The sequence below is a fragment of the Xiphophorus maculatus genome, chromosome 20 (assembly GCF_002775205.1).
Source record: "Xiphophorus maculatus strain JP 163 A chromosome 20, X_maculatus-5.0-male, whole genome shotgun sequence".
In the NCBI taxonomy this organism is placed as follows: domain Eukaryota; kingdom Metazoa; phylum Chordata; class Actinopteri; order Cyprinodontiformes; family Poeciliidae; genus Xiphophorus; species Xiphophorus maculatus.
This window is the reverse complement of record NC_036462.1, coordinates 9,779,243-9,799,185: the sequence shown is the minus strand read 5'-3', so window position 1 is coordinate 9,799,185 and position 19,943 is coordinate 9,779,243. Positions and strand designations below refer to the sequence as shown.

At 36.4% G+C, this 19,943-nt stretch overlaps 1 protein-coding gene and 1 long non-coding RNA gene across 2 annotated transcripts in view; both read left to right on the top strand.

Moving 5' to 3' along the window:
* The window catches only part of igsf21 (immunoglobin superfamily member 21), a 175,833-nt gene that overhangs the window by 35,601 nt on the left and 120,289 nt on the right, over positions 1–19,943 (top strand). The gene's annotated exons all lie outside the window — the stretch shown is intronic.
* LOC111605857 lies at positions 2,282–3,456 on the top strand. The gene is made up of 2 exons (XR_002751864.1): positions 2,282–2,507; positions 2,738–3,456. It is a non-coding gene; the product is annotated as an uncharacterized LOC111605857 (long non-coding RNA).

Here is a 19,943-nt window from a genome sequence, read left to right as displayed (position 1 = left end):
ATGGTCCAAGCAAACAATATAAAAATAAGAAGAACTTCTTTCTCCTCTGTGTTGTCCCGCAACGTCTGGGATTTGAGAAAGCTACATGGAATTTCTTCCCAACATCACATGGCAAAGGCGCTCCAGATGGCATTGGGGCGACGGTGAAGAGATGTGCTGACAGTATTGTGCTGAGAGGTCAGGATATCATAGATGGCAAATTATTCTTTGACAAGGTGTCCAACAGCTTAAGTGGTGTCAAGCTGCAATTTGTGACAAATGAAGATTTTCAGTCTTATGACTCTCTCCTCCTGCAAACCCTGAAATCAATTCCAGGAACAAGAAACATTCACCAAGTGCTAGCTCAGGGGAATGTCATCCATTGCAGGTTCCTTTCATGTTTTTGCGGAGAGCCACAGATTTGCAAGTGCTTCAGTCCCACCATTCACTCTTTTGGCAACACAACACAGGACCCAGATGTCCATGAAAGTTCAACCACTGCTAAAGTTCAAAATCCTCTGGAAATGCTGATGGAGGAAATGGAGAAGGAGCCGAGCAAGACACCTAAAGGAACAACAACCCTGATAGATCCTTGTGATGTCCAAAGTGAAGACTGGCTTGTTGTGATGTATGATGGAAAATGGTGGCTGGCTAAACCTTACAAATTGACAAAGAGCACGAAGATGTACAAGTGGAATTTTTTCATCCTCATGGACCAACTCTTAGCTTCAAGCAAAAACAAGGTCGTCGGGATATCTGCTTTGTGCCATTTTCGGATGTCCTAGTTAGGCTGAGAAAACCATCCTCACCAGTCCACACAAGCAGCACCAGGGGTGTATACCGCATTTCACCAGCTGTTATGGATTTTATTGAAGGAGAATATGTGACACGTCTATTGCCTGGGGATTAAATATTCTGACTTTTAAGCGATTTAGAAAGATATGAATTAGTTCACAATATATTTCAAAAAGTTCTGTCGTGTATATTTTTGTTTGTATTCATCTTTTACATTTTGATTGAAAATCGTCCTGGTTGATGACTTCAGTGACAAAGGTACATTCTCAAAAATTTAGATGTTCCTTGAAATCTAAATATGGTTATTTCACATTTTTTCTTCATATCTTCACATTCTACAACATTTCAGCATTTAATTCTTCTTAAATGTCATTTCAAGTTCAGTGTTTTCTTTTTACTTACTAGTTTGTCACCACCATCAGTTTTGTGTCAACACCGTCATGTGCCGTCAACTCTGTCAGATGTAGTTTATGTTGCATTTTGTTTAAAATAATATTTATTTTGTTTCTTGATAGGCATTTGTTTGTGAAATGTCTGAATTCATGTATTTGGTGCATATGTGTTTTTTACTAATAAATGACACTGTTCATTGTGGTGATTACTTTCAAAATTGTTTTTTGTATCAATTGAACTGGAGTAATTAAATACAGACTAAATAAATGTTTAAATTGTGGTATGATTAATTTAAAAAACATGGACATAATTAAAATAATTAAGACACCACAGAGAGTAAAAATATCAGTCATAAGTTCATTAAAAAATAATTTTATACCAATTTATTTTTGTCTGATGGTGTTGACAAATTTCTCAGTCAGATCCAGTAAAAATGTAATTTAAAAGAAAATGCTGCAGCTGGGAGCCTGCACCTTAACATATTTACATTCCCAAAACATTATTTGTCATGTTTGAATACATAACTTCAGGAATAAATAACATTTTTGGTGGAAGAATTTTAAAACCATTTTGTCCCTTATCTCAAGAATCACTGACATACATAAAGATATATAGATGTTCAAATGTGGTGGAAAAGCTTAGTGCTGGAGAAAATAATAATTTCCATCATGATTTTGATCTACATGATTTAGGATAAATTTGTAATATTTGTTACATGTTTGTATCAGTGCTATCTTTGTTTTCGCTGTGGCTGCCAAAGATGCATGGACTTGTGTTTGGGTTTCTTTGTAATACATTTGCTTTCTCATCGGTGTGGCCCTGTTCTTGTAATTGTTTGAAGCATGATGGTGGGTGCCCCAGGAGTGTAGGCTTTCTAGGTGCAGATGCTCACAGCTGATTGCACCAGGCCCCCATGATGATAACCCTGGGCGGAGGTGAGATAGCTGACCTTGTGAGCCAGTTCAGGGTTTGGCCAAGGATGTCTGTAACCCACGTTAAAATCTGACAAATAGGAATAAATAGCTGCTCAGTTAAAATCTGAATAAATAGGAATAAATACTTGCCCATGTTAAAATCTGACATAAATAAGAATAAATAGCGGATTCAAAGTCTGAACAGAGAATAACGTCGCTGCCCCTTTAAGGAACCAGCGTCACAGACGCGACGCCTGGGTGACGCTGCGGTGCACAAACCAGAGGGAGAGAGCAGAGGAGGAATCGGAGGAAAAGAGCAGTTGATTGATTAACGGAAAAAAAAGTTAATATTATAGTTAAGAAGACATAATTTACCCGGTCGGAAACTGACTGGGATTTTATGAGAACTGAGTTACATCGGTTTTGGTGAGTTTTGTGTTTATTTTCTTACGTATTCACCGTGTTGTACTTTTCCTTTTGGCAGAAAGCTAACGCTTAAGACGTAGCTGTTTGAAAGAAATGCTCCGTTATAAATTGTGATCAGGTTAATGTATAAACGGTTATCCAGTTAATATGTTGAGTTTATGAAGAAGAATTTATTTGTATAATTTAAGGATTTAAAAAGAGTTTTGTCGTGTTTGTGGCCTGTTACACAGGTCAGGTTTTTTTGTTCGGTTGGAAGCTCGGTCGGAGCGAAGATTGGTCTGCCGTGTGCGACGTCCACATTCACAGACGGGATTCAAGATGGCGAGCCAGACCTAGACCTTCAATTCATCTTCTCCATCATATCAGGGAAGGACTCTCCTGCGTATGATAATTCGCTGCCGGAGCGGTAGGAACTTCAGGAACTGGTTCAAACCGAACTGAACAGGATTAAGAACTGATTTAAGAACTGGTGAAATTATCATTATTTTTCTGGACTGAATCAAAACTGAAGCTTTTCATTGAACTGAGAACCTGAATTCACATTTGGACTTGAACTTGAGTTTAAAGTGGCATACTTGGCTTTTCATATGTTATGTCTCTGAATGTGAATTGAATAATTGTGGTCCACTTTGATTTGTTTGAAAGTATTTCCTTACCTGTGAAAGAAAAAAAAGCGAGTTAACTCAGAGAAAAAATAGGAATCCTAAAATAGGTGCAACCTAAGAAAAGGAGACTGGTCTAACTAACTTAAATTAGTTTGACTAAAATAACCTAGGAAAAAGAGACTGGTCTAACTAAATTAGATTAGTTTTACTGAAATAAGCTAGGTGAACTAGTGAGTAAAAAGAAGTGATACATTTTTCTTTCTCTTCTTTTTTTAGGGGGGTTTTGTGTATTGTGTTTCATGTGTGTTTTGCATTCAGTAAATTGCCGGCTTTTTGCATTTAAAGCAGCGGTCTCTGGTGTTGTTATTCTTGCTTCCCCACTCCTTAGAGCCTAGAACTGGTCCAGTAGCGCAGTTAGCCGTGTGATACCGGTGCTACATGTCCCTGATGTTTCTTATTTAGAACGCTTTGCTAAAGCACGAAACTGAGACAGATGCACGGTGCAGGGATAATGGTTGACAGCAGGGATTTCCATCATTTAGCTTTATGCCTTTACTACACTACCTTCCCAACACCCTATTCTTCCCATAACTACTGGCTTCTGATTAAACAGCCATATTTACTATGAGTACCTGTATAAGATTTACAGCATGGATGCTTCTGCAATAAATATACAAAACATAGATGCACAGTATGATACAGACATTAACTGATCCCTCAATCGTGTGCTCTGCAAGGCGTAAGCCATAAAATTGTTAGAACAAGAATAAACACGCAAGGAAAAAGTAGGGGAAATAGAGCTGCTGTTTCAGTCATGTTTAGAGAGTATTTTTTGAAATTCATTCATATAAAAAAAACTAGCTAAAGATATCTGTATTGTAGCAATGAGGGACAGATACAAGAACACAGAAATCCCAAATAAAAAACTCCTATCCTGACCTTATTAATTAACATGGTTGCTTGTGTGCATGTCAGTGCTTCTTTTTATCTTCTCCAAGCTGATATACAATCAATTTGCAACCAATTCAATTATTTTTGACACAGAAAAAAATAAGATACATAGTTGCATGCATAAACAGAAGTCAAATAAAAATAATGAGAGTAAACTGAAGAAGTATTCAAGCGTTTAGCATCCACTGTCTGTCTGACACATTTACCTGTCGTTTGTGGTTGAATTTCTCTCATCGCACTCACTACACACAATTATTGCCTTCTCAGAGGCGTGAAAAGAGCTGTCAAAAATAGTATTGTCTGTTGAAGATCTTGTTTAGAAACTTTTAAGCAATTTTGATATGAACCACTTTACCGCTACCTTCAATCAGCTATGGAGCAGTTGTGTCTGAGCTTGTCAGACTGTCTTTCATTTTTTTATCACATCGTTGCACAATTATTGGGTCTAAAACAGCTAGGTTTTGCTTCCATTAATATGTCTTTCTTTTTCAAAGGAATCTAATACTAAGGAATGCTATTATTGTTATTTGCGAAACCAAACAACTACCAGCATGTGCTTTAAAGTGTGTATCTTTTTCATGGACATATGCTATGATAAAAGATTTATTTTAATCTTTACAAATTCAAAATCATTATCTTCATCAAAGATCCTGCAGCTTTTTATTCTTCTTTTATATGTTAATAGTTCTTAGTAAAATAAATCAGAATCAGTAGGTCAAACATCAAGAAAACATATCTAAATAAAACACAATTCAGTATCTGCAAGAACAAAAAAAAAGATTAGTGCATGAGTTTGTATAAGTAATGACATTTTTTTCTTTTATAGAGGTTACACATAGTATTTCACACCTCTCTATATTTTGTCTCTAGGGAAAGCAATGTTTTTTTTCTGAAGTCTGTCCAATCCCAAGGGATGCCTTGTTACATCTTGGGTAATATAGTGCACTGCACTGCAAGGCTAAATTTCAACAGCAGTGGCTCTTCATCTTCTTTATGTAAGTGAGTGGGGATGTTTTTTGTCATGCTTGTTTTTAGTGCAAAGGTGCTGCTCTTTGTCAAAAGAAAATTTATGTAGTTTAATAAAGAAAATAAATTGAAAAATCATTTTGATGGTACATAGTTTAATATTTATTGCGAAATATTGCTTAACATGTTTGGGAGTCTTTTGGGGGTTTATGGACTTATTATGTCACTGGGTGAACAGCAACAAACAAAATGAATATAATGTCCTGTTACTATCATTTCTACAGGAAAGTGTCTTAATCACAGGTTACTAAAAATTAAGTTATCAAATTTATAAAATATGTAAATTTCTGACGTTTTAGCCATTGATTTTATGAAAATAGTCTTGTTTTTGTTTGTTCACGGTCGCCCAGATCCTCAGATTTCACTAAATGGAGCATGTTACCCAGTTCAGCTTATGTACACAGGAATTAAAATGACCCAGATAGATGCACTCCCCATCTTCTTTGATCGCTTAAACTTGACAGATGTGATTCATCTATCCCTGTATACAGCCTTGCATTAATATCCCCTTCCTTCTCAAACACAGATACATGCAATTAACACAGTATCTCTTTAACAACATAGCGAGGGGGGGAACGTGCATGTGCAAGAGCTGCAGTTGGCTGCAGCGAAGTAACAAATGCAACCCAAAATGGAGGGACAACTATGAATACCAATTCCTTGTGCTTCCGCTCGTTCAAGACAAGTGATATCGATCTTTCTTGTGTTTCACTCACTTTCTTTTATAAATGCAGCTATATTTTTGTTTTGTAGTTTTTTATTTCTGTATAATACATTATGTTCAAGTTGGAGATGGGAAACAAAAGAAACAAATACATGTAATGCAGGACAACACATAAATAATTCATAAATGAGATAGTGAGATTAGATAAACTGTTATATTCTGGGAAATAACTTGTTCTTTCTTGTGCTCTTTCAGAGAAACTTTGTGTCCAGTTAGTTATTCTCTCCTTGCATTCAGATTTTCTGCTTTAGCATTAGAACAGGAAGGGTTGACTTTTGAAAAAGTAGAGTCATTCCGGTTTATTTTTGCACCATTAAAGCATGCAATGCCTTTCATCAAGTGTACTGTAAAGAAGTTACCTAAAGTGCTTTTGAAGAATAGGCTATATTACCTACCAGAGATCTTTGTTGATGAGTCTCACTATAAAACAGCCCTGCCTGTCATTGTAACAAATTGTTGGACTCACATTGATCTTCTACTTTTATCATTTTACTCAATACAAATTTATAATGTTTCTATAATGAGAGGATCCCGAAATTCATCTCACAGTTCCTGCCTTGACAGCTGACTTTATGGCTCGGTTTTGTCTAAAAGACAAGAAAGTGATGGAAAGGAAATAGCTACAGGTTGAAAAAAGGAAATCATTTGATTGTCCTTGCAATCCGTAGTCAGAAGTGCAAGGAAACATAGGTACCTAAAATTATAGCATTATGAATTACATATTGCATGTTGCTGTAAAGAAAAGAGAAAGAAAATAAAACAGCTTACAAATGTGAGTGGAGTGGAGCCAGTCTTTGTAAAATCATTTAATTGTTCCTCTTGACTGTTTTATACTAAGCCTTTGCTGTCTGTACAAGTTATTTCAGCAAGAAGACTTCCAAACATGCTGCCACAGTCAGTCTATTGCACCAGAATGGAATCAGGATAACAACATGCTAGTTTGGATGGGCAGTTATTTTTTTAAAAATGGCAACGTAACGATGTTGGTAGTTTAGACTCGAATCATTGGCTGAAATCAATAGTTCTAAAAATAGATTTGATAATAGAAAACTCTAAATGGCTTGTTTGACTGCTGGCAACAGTGTTTATTGAACTGAACACATAAATGGTGCATGCTGTGCTAACAGCTGGATTTATATACATATATAGTATTTATATGTCTAAGGCTGATAATATTAATTAAAGCTGAAGTCTTTCAGAACAGCAGCTTGTTTGTATGTAAAGTTTATTTATAAAGTGCTTTTCACAAACATAATGTGAAAAAAAAATTAGCTATACAAAAATTAAAAATAAGAGCATGTACATGAGCATCTACCATGCATAATGATGGCTGCCTAGATACCGATACATGCTAACCTGCAGCCTGACATGTATATAGCTGAGTTCATTTAAAAAAAATAAAAATAATAAAATTGTTCCGATGACATCTTTACAACTTTACATCTTTGTTATTAGTAAAGTATGAAGAGAGCCTCTGCAGGTCTGACAGCATATCAAGCAAGGCACAACTTTTCATATAATCAATCTTGATGTCTCATTATTCTTATTTAAGCACTACTCTCTGACCTATCAGTGCTTAAAATTATAATTTAATGTGATCAGAAAGAATGCTTTATTGCCAGATATTTATTTAGCTGGGCATATAAGGAACTAAACCCTTTTGTGTTGGCATTTTTATTGATGCTATAGCCATTACTTCAGCGTTTGCTGAGGTTTACCTATATGTGTAACAGGAAGTCAATGTGAAGGTCATTATTTTGGCCAGGATGGCACTATATTCCCCAGAACAGAGAGGAGAGGAGCTGCAGTGGCAGCCTCTAATCCTCTTTAATTTGTTTTCAGATGAGGCTTTGGAATAGCAGCCTGCTCCCTAAGCAGAGATCACATAAGAACGTGGGCTGGGACAGCTGGCTTCTCTTCTGGCAGTTTATAGCACAGGTCTGGTCATCCTCCCCGCCCTGTAATAAATAATTCCGATAATGGCAGGAGAAGTTACTTTAAGGAGTTACTTTATTTGTTATTTTTACATAACAATTAGGCTGTACACATAAAGGCCAACTTGCTCTGTTTCAGCTGTGCTGCACATACATTGTTTAATCAGGTTAGTCAGATTGCCTGAGTCTTTTCCCGTCCATTTCTCTCTTGCTTGACTGTAAAGGTTGATTTGTTGCTAACAGAATATCAAATAAAAAAGCTCCAATAAAAATAATAACAGCAATAAAACACATTCCTATCCCAATGAATTACCTATTAGATGTCCCAACTGTAGCATACATTGTGTATTTGTGTGTATTTTAAAGCAATTTTGGTCAGCTAAATATTATACATAATTCTACTGAAATAATGAAGTACATCTTGAGTGACAGAAGGGGTTTAAAATCTGCTGAGACAAAGCACACCAGCAGTAGGTTGTGGTGCAGGCAGGGGGTGGGCAGGCAGTCCTCTAATCCTTACCATAGCACAGATAAAGCTTCATGTAAGTTCCGTTTTTATCCCCCTTACCAGTTTTCTATGCTCTGAAGTCATAAACAAACCACACTTTGCCTTTGAGGGCTTCTGATGTAACACAAAGCCCTTAATTGCACCTTTTCCTCTTGTCAGATTAATACTGAGACACAGAGGTAACAAAATTATCAACAAATGGGGCCTTAAAACCTTTAGTTACTGTTTGAGTAGGGCATGACTTTATTACACACCGAAGTCATTTCATTGACTATTTTATTTGGTGATGTACAGTCATCATCAATCACCCATAATTATATTTTTATTTATCCATATGTATGTCAGTCCACCAATTGCAATGTATTTATATGTCTGCATGTTTACTATTTAAATTTGTAAACAAGCAAATTCAGAAATGTGCCTGTTTACAGGCAGAGACTGTAAAAGCTGGTTCCTTGTTCCTGGCTCCTGAAATCAGGCAAGATATCAGGAAACAAAGATTGGACCCCCACAAGTCTGATTAATCCCTCGGTTGTTTGCTGCCATCATAAAAAAACCCACAGTCCTAAGATCAGACCATTTTAAACCGCTGGAGTAGCAGTTGAGACCTTCTCATTTTGTTATTGTGTCTATGTAATTGTTTCCAGTGTGAAAATATGTAACTGGGCAAAGACAGTAAAACTATGTAGTGAGTGTCATTCTTTCACACAATAAGGTACTCTTCACTATTTACTTTTGTTTTACTTAATCAGAATTCATACAAAGACTGTCGCCATGAGAACCAACATGTCACACTGGATTTTAACCATTCATTTAAAAAATTGGGTCCATCCACACCTTATGTAACAACGTGACCTAGAAAGCTTCTTTTGATTTCACTGTTGTGTGTACCATCAAGATACTCCAGATTTAGAGGCCCAAGTCAAACTTCTGTTCCTCAAAATAATTTACTGCATTCTGGTGTAGCACTTTGGGTAATACAGACCATGGCTGATGATGCAATTTTGTTTGATGAGTGTATTATTTTCTGTAACCAAGGCAAATAATTTGCCTAAGGCCAGAAATGGCTTAGAAATTGACTGGATGAACTTGTTCTAAAATCTTCTTATCATGTCTTCACACATTTTCACCACCTCATTGAGTATCTTTCACATGTTTTTAAGATGCATGGCCATGTGACTGCAGTCATGAAAAATAAAAAGAAGCAAACGATAGATGCAGCAGTCTTGGCAAAGATTGATTATTTTGTCCACGTATTACTGAGATTGGCAGTCATAGAATGATGAATAGTCGTCACAGCTGCAATATTATCGATATACTTTAAGGCAAATACATATATTTTTAGCTATCTGGGAAAAGGCAGATTTGTTATGTCCTCTTTAAAATATTAAACTTATTTTTTTCAAGTGAAATGCCAATACAGGAACTGTAATAAATAGAAAATATTGTAAATCATACATTTCATTATAAAAACCAGCTTTAAAGCCAGTGAATGTTAGTGTTGCATTTTCTTTACTTTACAGCAAATTATTTGACTTAGTTTGCACATTGATTTAGAATGTCCACCTGAAGCAGACAAGCTAATGACACATTTGTCCCTGCACATACAAGTTCCCAGCTGGATAATATGTACCAGATCTTCCTTTATGTATCATTTTTCCAGATGTCATCGCCATATAAAACTTGGTGCTCAAACTACTATCCAGGGACCACTTGCAGGCTTCAGCAATTGTGGTCTTCTTTCTTCATCATGCAAGCCTTATGTGCCTCAGCTAATAACAACTGAATCCCAAGAGATCCTTTTTATGTTTTGTTTTGTTTTTTTTCCTGTGGAAAGAAGCTGCTTTCTTGTTGCTGTTTATTTCCTAAAATACCAAAATGGTCTTGAGAATCACTAAACCTGTGCAACAATATATATGAAAAAGGAAAAGCTGTGAGTTTTATGTTGCATTTGTACATTCCTGTGCTAATTTAGGCCATATAAAGGCAGAAAAGAAAAGGAGATTTTAAAAACTGAATATCCGTCATAGTTGGCCAGCTAAAAATCCAAGATATAACCCTGTCTGACTAAGCTGTGTAGGAGGATTGGCTGCATTTCCTTTCTGGGTCCAACTCTCTTCACCATTGACATTATAATTCCAGATGCCTAAGGCCCTCTAAAATGAGGACCCACTGATAAGGTTCCTTGTGATTGCTATCCACCACAGCAGCACTGGAATGTGGGAGGGCGGTGGATTACAAAGGACGACTGCTGACACTCTTGAAGCTGAAGCATGTCATTAAACAGTAAATCACTCTGATTGAAAAACACACCAGCTTCCATCTTTCTGTTTACAAAGAAGGACATTCTCTACAGGCACAGATTGTGTTCTTGGCCAGAATAAATTATCAGCAGGTCATCTAGATGCTCCTGACATGTTACTCTTTCTGAGCCCTGCTTATATTTACAAATTACAACCCAAGATGTGTTGACTGTGTTGAAGAGTTTTTCCTTGTCGGCAATTGCTGTCAAAGCTGCTAGCCTGACACAGGTTACATTTGAAACCCAATATTAATTTACACTGCATAAGTACTCTTAAAATAAGCCTTTGTTTTCCTTGATGTCTGACTAAAAGTTCCAGATGATGATCTCAAGGGAGTTCAAGCTTGTGATTCACAACATCTGAGTCAAATGGATACACACCTGTGTATGTATTTCAACACATGCCTCAAACACACTGCTTTCTTGTATGACATCAGGAAAAAATCAAAAGAAATCAGGAAACAAAGATTGGTCCTCCACAAGTCTGCTTAATCCCTTGGTTCAATTTCTAGAAGCCTGAAGGTGTCAGGTTAATCTGTTCAAACAATTACACATCAGTATAATCAGCACTGAAACATCAAGCCCCCATCTCGTTTAGGAGGAAGTGGAGTTTTGTGTGCCAGGGATAAATGTGTTTTGATGTGTGGTTTCAAACAAAACCAAAACATCTTCTGAAGATGCGTGCTGAAGCTAGACAGAGAGTGTCATTATATACGTGAAATGAGTGCTGCCAGTATGGACTGAAAGGCTACTCTGTAAAGAAGAAGCCATTACTTCAAAAGGACTATAAAAAGCCAGATAAGATTTTATCTTTGAAGAGGTTTCCTGTGCTTTGATAAAATTGAAATTAAAGTGTTGGATCATAATGACAAGATTTGAATGAAAATGAAGGGTTCAGGAGTCACTGCAAGAAAGACTGCTGTACTTAATAAGATAGAGAGTACCATGAAGAAAGAATGTTATGAGGAAATTATATTTTGAGATGAAGCAACAGCTCAACGTATGAACCAGGAAGTTGAAGCTTGGACACAAATTAGTCTTTCCATTAGACACTGATCTAAAGCATACTGCCAAACTATTATCAACGTGGCTAAGAATAAGAAAGTCAGGGTTTTGGAATTTCCACGTAACATTCCTTCTTCATGGTTTTATCTTATGAATTACAGCAGTTATCCTTGCAGTAACACACCCAAACCCCTGATGTTCAGGAGAGTGTCACAAGACCCCGAAGTCAGTTCTGTATAAAATTGGTGAAGGTGAAAAGAAAGGTGAGCTTCATTACATTACTGTATATCAGTTCTTTTAGGGGGAGTAGACCACAATTGGGTCTACTCCCCTTGACTTGGGGAACGATATTCAAAACATTCAACCCAAGTTTAAAAGACTTAAAATAGACATATATATTTATACACACAGTGTATATGTATGACATATGTACACTTAGAAATAGTTTTTTAGTTTTTTTCTTAATCGACTTGAAACGGAAAGTGTTCAGTTTGATTTAATGTAAGACTTTGATAACGGCTATGCATTTTTCTATAATGTATGAAAATATCTGGTTTCAACTGCATGTGGAGTAGAGATACTTTGTTTTTATTATGTTTAATATAGTTTGACATAAAAGCGCTTTAGACATAGACAGATGACAAACCTAAAAACAACAGTGTACAGCATTCAGTGTGTCTTTGCTTGGTATCACGCTGCCATGTGCTCCAGAACAGCTTGAACATGCCTAGTCAGTGTTTGCTTAAGTCTTCCAAACTCTGCTAAGAAAACATGAAGCTATTCTTCCAAAGCATATTCCTACAGTTTTGGATTTGTTGCTAGAGAGCACTGTCTAACAAACCAACCACAAAATCTCCCACAGGTGTTCAAGTCTGTTGAAATTTTGTAAATGTGAAGCTCATATCAAAAGATTCATTTTCATCCATTTTCATATTATTTTAAGCATTTTGTGACACCACATACTCTCTAGATGAGGGTATTATCATTTTAAGTATATGTCTGAGGGTGTACTAACATTGAGAATGTTTTGCATTAACCCATGACTTGGTGCAATCAGTATGATTTTTATTTTTATTTTATGCAAGATCAGACTAATACACAGAGAAATACTGATTATGTCTTGCTCAGAGAGCATATTAACTACTAATCGAGTGATCATATAAATAAATCATTTTCTTCCGACTAAAAGCTTTCAGTTAAGTTTCTTACATGGATTTTCTTTTGTTAATTACATGTATTGACAAAAATGTTTCTTTACACGTTTGGTGTGTGGTATATGCTTTCTGATGTTATTGTTTTGGAATCCAGAGGCAAAGGCTCAACGCTGGCACTAAATGTTATTAGTGAATGATTCCAATTTTAAAATGATAAGGCATGACAGACTTGCTCAATAAAATACCTCACACAGAAAATAGCAACACGTTTTCCCTACAGAGTTTGTCCACATTTAAAAATGGCTTGAGAAGGCATCCTCAGAAAATGTTGGCCGTTTTGCAGATTGAAACAAGAAAGTAGGTGCTTAATAAATTTATCAATAATTTATGAACAACAAAATCCTGGTCAGTGAACTAATATTACCCTCTATTCATGTATGCCTGATATCTTTAGCATATATTTCTTCTTTTTCTATCAAATAAATTAATTTTAATTGTGTTTAAAATAATGTACTGATATGCCATGATTATAGAGCATTCCAGATTCCTAATATATAACATAGTAAAAATCAATTCTTATTGTTCAATTTTGGTTTGGCCCTTTTAGCTATCTCTGCCCTTTTAAGCTGTTATGAAGAGGGTGAGTTGATAAACCACAATGGGCAGTGAGTGATGGGGGGCTTTGTGGTCATGGAGGAGGTCGTCTGCTGGTTTGGGGTCCTGGAGGTGGTCAGATGGAAATAAAAGTCCCGTGGCATAAAGAAGGTCTTATGCTGGATTTGATGGGAGACTTTGTGTCTGTAGGTATTTAATGCAATCTGCTTTGTGACAAGTAGAAAAGTAGCAAATGGCAATGGATTATTGAATTCCTCCCTTTCTCCTTAAATGTGGTAATAATAAAACAATAGAACAGAAACACATTTTCTTGTCCCTTATCCTAAAACCCCCAAAGTGACAGGCAAATGAAAACACGCATTTGAACATAAAGATCAACAAAAAGAAAAAAAATAAGAATGACTGTATAAGGTCAAATGTAAAAAGTTTTTTTTTTAAAAATACCATACGCAGATCCTAAGAAATGTGCTAACTGAATAAGATAATTGTTTTTCTTAAAATGTGCTCTCTATATTTGTGCTAAAATAATAAAAAAATACAAAAAGAAATTACAAAAATATGCAAAGGGGCAGCAATGTAAACAACATTTTGAGTTTATGAGGAGCATTACTGGTTATAGAGTCTTATAGCTGCTGGGAGAAAGGATCTATAACTGTTTTGTGCATCTACGATGCAGCAGTCTGTCACTCAATGAGCTTTCCAGTTATGCAACATGCATGGCAGGGGGGCTCTGCCAGAAAGTGATGTTAGTTTCACTCGTGTTTTTCTGTTTTCCTGCACCTGCACTAGTCTGATGGGACATCCTAGGACAGAGCTGGTCTTCCTGATGAGCTTATCGAATCACTTCTTCCCAGCTGTAGATAAGCTGCTGTTCCAACAGACAACAAGATGGCTGATGCCACCACAGAATAAAAAAAAAAAACCCTGCACATTCAAAAGAGCTTAGACTCCTGAGCATCTCAGTCTATTCTGACCCTTTCTGTAAGGAGCATCAGTGTTTTAGTATTTCTTTTAGGTGAACTCCTGTTTACTTACATGAGTCCAAGTATGTCAGTGTCAGTTCCTGGGATGTTTAGTCATTGTAGGGGAATGATTGAGAAGTCCACTGTGTGTGAAGAAGAACAGTTTCCACACAGTTTCCTTGGGATCCCCTGTATTGCTAACACAAACTTTTGTTATAACATTATGGGAGACCAGTGATGTACTCCAGTGTCCACTGTGATAGACGGATACTGTGACAGCTCCACCCTGTCCCCTTCGAAGTTCCAGTTGAATGGTGTTAAAAGCACTGGAGAAATCAAAGAGGAAAGATCTCAGAACTGAAGGCTTCCAGGCTCCATCTAAATCAAGGTCCTGTGACCTGTGAAAGAGGTCAATGATGCCATCTTCTATTCTGACGCCAGGCTGGTAGGCAAACTGCGATAGATCTAATAAAGACCTCAAAAGGAGGCAAAAATGGTTAAAGACTAGCCTCCCCATCACATGGGTTTCATGGAGCGGGAATTCATCTTCTGTGAGTTCATTGCCACCAGTTTGTGGCTGCTGAGGTCCTTTGGGTATGCACTCTTCGGGAACACAAAGGAGGTCTTCTACAGCTGTGGTACCTTCCCCAGCTTCAAGCTCATGTTGGATATGAATCCAATATCGCCACATGGTGGATCCGTGCAGCACCTCAGGAGCATGGGTCTGATGCCATCTGGACCTGCAGCATTTCGCACAATGATCTTTCACAGCTTGTTGTGTATATGAGTACTCAATACTCACCTGGAGTATTGAGAGTGGCAGGGTTGTGGAATTAGAGAGAGGCTGTGTGTTTGGAGGTGTAAATGATGGGAAGGAATCTTCTGATGCAGAGAAAGTGGGGGTGGCAGAGAGCCAAGAGGTGTGAAGCTGTTGGATGAAAAGCAGGTAGGGGTGGAAGATAAGATGGCTTGAAGCAGTGATGACTGGATTGGGGTGAGATGAGGGGTCTAAAGCTGAAGAATTGGTTTAACTCATTTACCCACCCTATGTCACCTCAAACATGGGAGTTTGGTTCATGGCAGAAAATCATTTTTAGACTTTTCCAAATCCCACTGATTTTTTTTTTTGTTGGTGCAGCTGATTCCACCATCTACTTTCTGTTGATTTCTTTCCATTCATCATAATTCTCAGTTTATTCTGAACCTGTCTCAGCTCTTTTGTGTTTTCCTGATCAAAAAGCTCTTTAGCACAATAACAATGAAACACACCATAAAAAAGCCTCTTGACTGATGAAAATGGTCAAGCTCCATAATAAACTTGCAAAAGTGCTGCAACTTTATGTTGGACAAGACTGAAGACCTTTATTACCTGAGTGTTGGGCAAACAAACAAAGGTGAAAAGATATTTAGTATGAAATCTGCAAAAAATATTCTAAAATGCCCTACCTATCATTCCCTGCACAACCTGCAACAATCTGACAGTAGCAGTTGCCAACTGTTACTATATAAACTGAGCTTTTTGAGATACAATTCTTGGAAAAAAGCCTGTCCCAACTGGTGGACTGGTTTAAAATGGTTTTCCTCCCAGTTTAATTTTACGAGCAATAGCTGTGACCAAATGAGTTGAGGAAAGTGTTTGTTTGTTTTGTTTTTTCTTTATAATTTGATCGGATGCTTGACACACTTGCTCGGCCCCCCTTTTGACCAGTGGAAGTGCCTCTTTGAATACATTCCAGGTAGCCAAAGGCTTCTCAGCCTTTTTACATTTGATTTAAAAAAAAAAAACAGAGTACAGTTTTTAAAGTCACTCTGTGTTGCATTCACTTGTGGTGGAAGAGGTGAAAGGATTATGACACAAAGAAAGTGAAACTGTTGAAGTTTAAGTTTATGTTTAAGTTTCTCCTTTCCTGGCTAACCTATTCTACCGCTAGCCTTTGACTTTGGCCTTGCATTTTTTTTTATGAGGGACCAACAGAGAATTGACTCAATTTTCATGCTATGAATAGGGAAATTTCCAATATCAAAGCATTTTAAGCTTCAGAATGTCTGACACTACTAGGATCAAAGCAGGCCTTTGTCTCACATGGAATACTAAATAATATTTTTTTTAATTCAGTAACTTTAATTCAGTAATGAAACAGTCAACATATGGATTTGAAATTTCACTTAAAAAAATAACATTCTGTTAATTCTCTTTTTTTCTTTCAATTCTTCAAAAAAAAAAAAAAAACCAAATTGTTTATGTTTTTGAATCTGATAGTGTTCAGATTTGTGTTAGGCTGCTAAAATTGGCTTTGTTTGTTTACATTGCTTAGAGGCATTGTTGAGAAGGAGAGCTGAAAAACACAGAGCACAGTTTTCTCATACCCCAAGTCGCACCAACACCTTAGCCAAGGTACGCCTTTAACATAAATCACAAAGCACAATAACAGGTGCAATTTTGAGCCAGTCCATCATTGAGTATGTTTTGTTTTTCTCATTGCATTTTGGCAAATTGCTGTTATTAATGGCAGAAAGCATAGTTTGCAGCTCTCATTAGATGTTGTTCCAGCAGAGCCTCTGATGGATTAAGACAAGCTGGAGGCTTTGTTTGCTTCCACAACTAGCTAATATGAGCCAATTAAATGCCCTACAATCTCAGGTCATTTCAAACTAGCATGAGTACTTGGTGATGTTCAAGAATTCAGCATCATGAAGAAAATTACTTACTAACAATATAAATTTGAAAAATTTGACAGAACGTGGATTTCATATGCTTTGATAGAACAAAAGACATATTCTCTTAAAATAGTTTTTGAGGAAGCTATCACAGATCAAGGATGCAACACCCCCTTAGACATTTTTCTCAACTCATCCTCCTTGCCATAGAAACTGTTACACAAAATGGTTGGTTCTTGCACTGCAAGAGTCATGCTGTGCTTTGTGAGACTTAGACGGCAAGCTAATATACTTGTTGAGCAGAGTGTTTGATTCACACAGGGAAGGCTTATGCCCAGGTGCTTACTTACAGGGTTTATGTTTAAGTATTTCCATTCCTGGCTAAATAATGCATTTACAGTAAGTATTATGGCACATTTCTTCCAAAAGAAAACAAAACAAAACAAAAAAACCAACAAAAAAACAAATAAAACTTTCTCTAAACTGTTGACAAGCTAAACCACAACTATTTCTTCTCTTTTTTTTTGTTTACAGGTACTGAAAATATCCAGGATGACATCTTAAATTTTTAACAATTTTTAAAATGTCAAGTTGTTGAAAAATATGGATAAACTGGACTGTAATTTTAAAAAATATATTTCGGTGTACTAATTTAGATAGTATTGTTTTGCCGTTTAACTTTGCACAATAAAATAGGTTTGTAATTTAATGAAAAATGGTTCGTGAAAGCAAATTAATTCTATTTTCTCCTACTACTCTTCTCATGTGCATCATCTGCAGTAATGACTGTCATTAACTTTAAGTCCTTACTCTTTGTTTCCATTCTTTGTAGAAGTGAAACCTGGCCCAGTATTTCTGTTAACCTGTGATACCTTCCTGGAAGGGGCCATTGGCTCTGCTACTGCTTCCAATAGTTTCTTTCTCTACAGATGACACTCAGGCCACGTCTTTCTTTGTCAATCCATGTATTTGTCTTTTAAAAATAGCAGTTGAAGGAGCAATCATTGCCAATATATGCTTTGATTTTTCTGCTGGGTCACAGATCGCCATTATATATTTATATTTAATATTTCTATATTTATTTAGTGCTTTTTCTCTGAGATTAATCAATTAAAAGAGCTATTGGCTATTTGTTTCTGTAACATAGAAAATAAATGGTAGAGTAAATGGTCTGTACTTGTATAACTCTTTATAAAGTCTGGCGGACCCCAAAGTGTTTCATACTACAGCCTTTCACGCATTCACATTCACCCACCCACTGAGTACATCTGCTGTTGAATGACCACTCATGGTGAGCCAGGTTCTACTGAGGGTTTCCTCCTCATAAAATTTACTTTTACTTTCTACTGTTTCCAAATATATTCGTAGTATTAAGGATTCCAGTAAAGTTAAGGCATAAAGCTTTCAGATATTCATTTTTCCACATACTTTTTCTAGAGAACGAGATTGCTGCAGCAATTGTTCCCAATTTTCCTTGGATAGAATAAGTTTTCCCATATACCAATATTACCTAAATTTGACTACATTGTTTTAAAACTAAGGTTGAACTGGAATGTATTCCATTGCATACAATTCCAGTTTTTGGATTTAATTATTTTGGACATTGCATTGAGACCATTTGTTGTGAATTGGTGCTATGTAAATACATTTATTTGAAGTGCTTTTTATGGTGTGGAAAAAACAAAAAAGAACATATTTGCTATTTAAAAATAATCATAGCTATGTCTTAACTGAAAAGCTCTTAAATGTGCATTAAATGTTTATCTCTTGGGTGCCATTTGGGAAGGGTTGAATGGAAGTTTTCATGTTCACTCTAAACAATCCTGACTCATGTGACATACTACTTATATAAAACATTTTATACTCTGCTGTTTCCTATGCTTGGCATAAATTTATGCTTACTTCTGAACTACCTGAATGTTGCCTACATTAACCAATGTTTTAATAGGGGTATCCAGCATAACAAGACTTATTGCTCATTGGAGTATCTTCAACAGAGAACTGGCAAATAAAATGTGTCTAATTTATGTAGTCATTTGGATGGTACTCGATGGATACTGGATGTGTGTGAATTATACCCTCATGTTTGTGTATGTGCAAACTGTATCTGTTCCAGTTCATTATAGGGATTCTTTTAGGTTTGAAGTACCCTGGCACAAGTGTATAACCCATGTAATTCACAAAAAATTCTCATCCTTTACCACAGGCTCTGAAGCAATTTTCTGTCATTGTGTATACATAATTTTACACTGTGCTACATAGTCAACAAATTGCCCAAAATTAATTCCTGCAACCACAGAAGAAAACCACCATCTGGAGTGTGCAATAAATGCTTTACCACTTAACCAAACACTTGTGTCCATCTCTGGAGGCAACAACAGAGTTTTTCTCTGATGAGTAATCATGTTCCTGGAGGGTAGTTGGCATTTCCTTTTTTCTCTCTTTTTTGTCATAGGCTTGCTAATGCATCTTATACAGTATAGTTCCCAAAGAGAGATTCATCGAACCGACTGCTCCTTTTTTGGGTTCATAATAAGTAGTGAGGATTTCACTGAGATCATCAGCTCCGTGTTAATGACATGCATTTTCTGAAAAAGTTTATCCATCCAATTTGACTCTGGAGAGAGGAACTCTTCAGCCGTCTGATTAAATTAAGATTTTATAATGAGCATATCTAGGTGTGTGGACACGAGAGACAGGCTGATTTGTGGCTTGGCTATTAATGGTGATAACCCAAACCTGTTTAAAATGCTGCTTGTATCTTAAAAAATTCCAGCTTCCAGCCAGTCTCCTGATTACTTACTAGAATTTTACTAAAATTGAAAGTGTTATTCTTACTGAAAATTACATAATTATCTTCTCAAACGGGTTTTAGATAGCTGACATTACATCGTTTAAGCACATTGAGTATAAGCATGCATTTATTCATTTTAATTTGGATTTGCAACAAAGTTAATTTATGGAATTATGCTAATTAACCTAAAGCTCATAT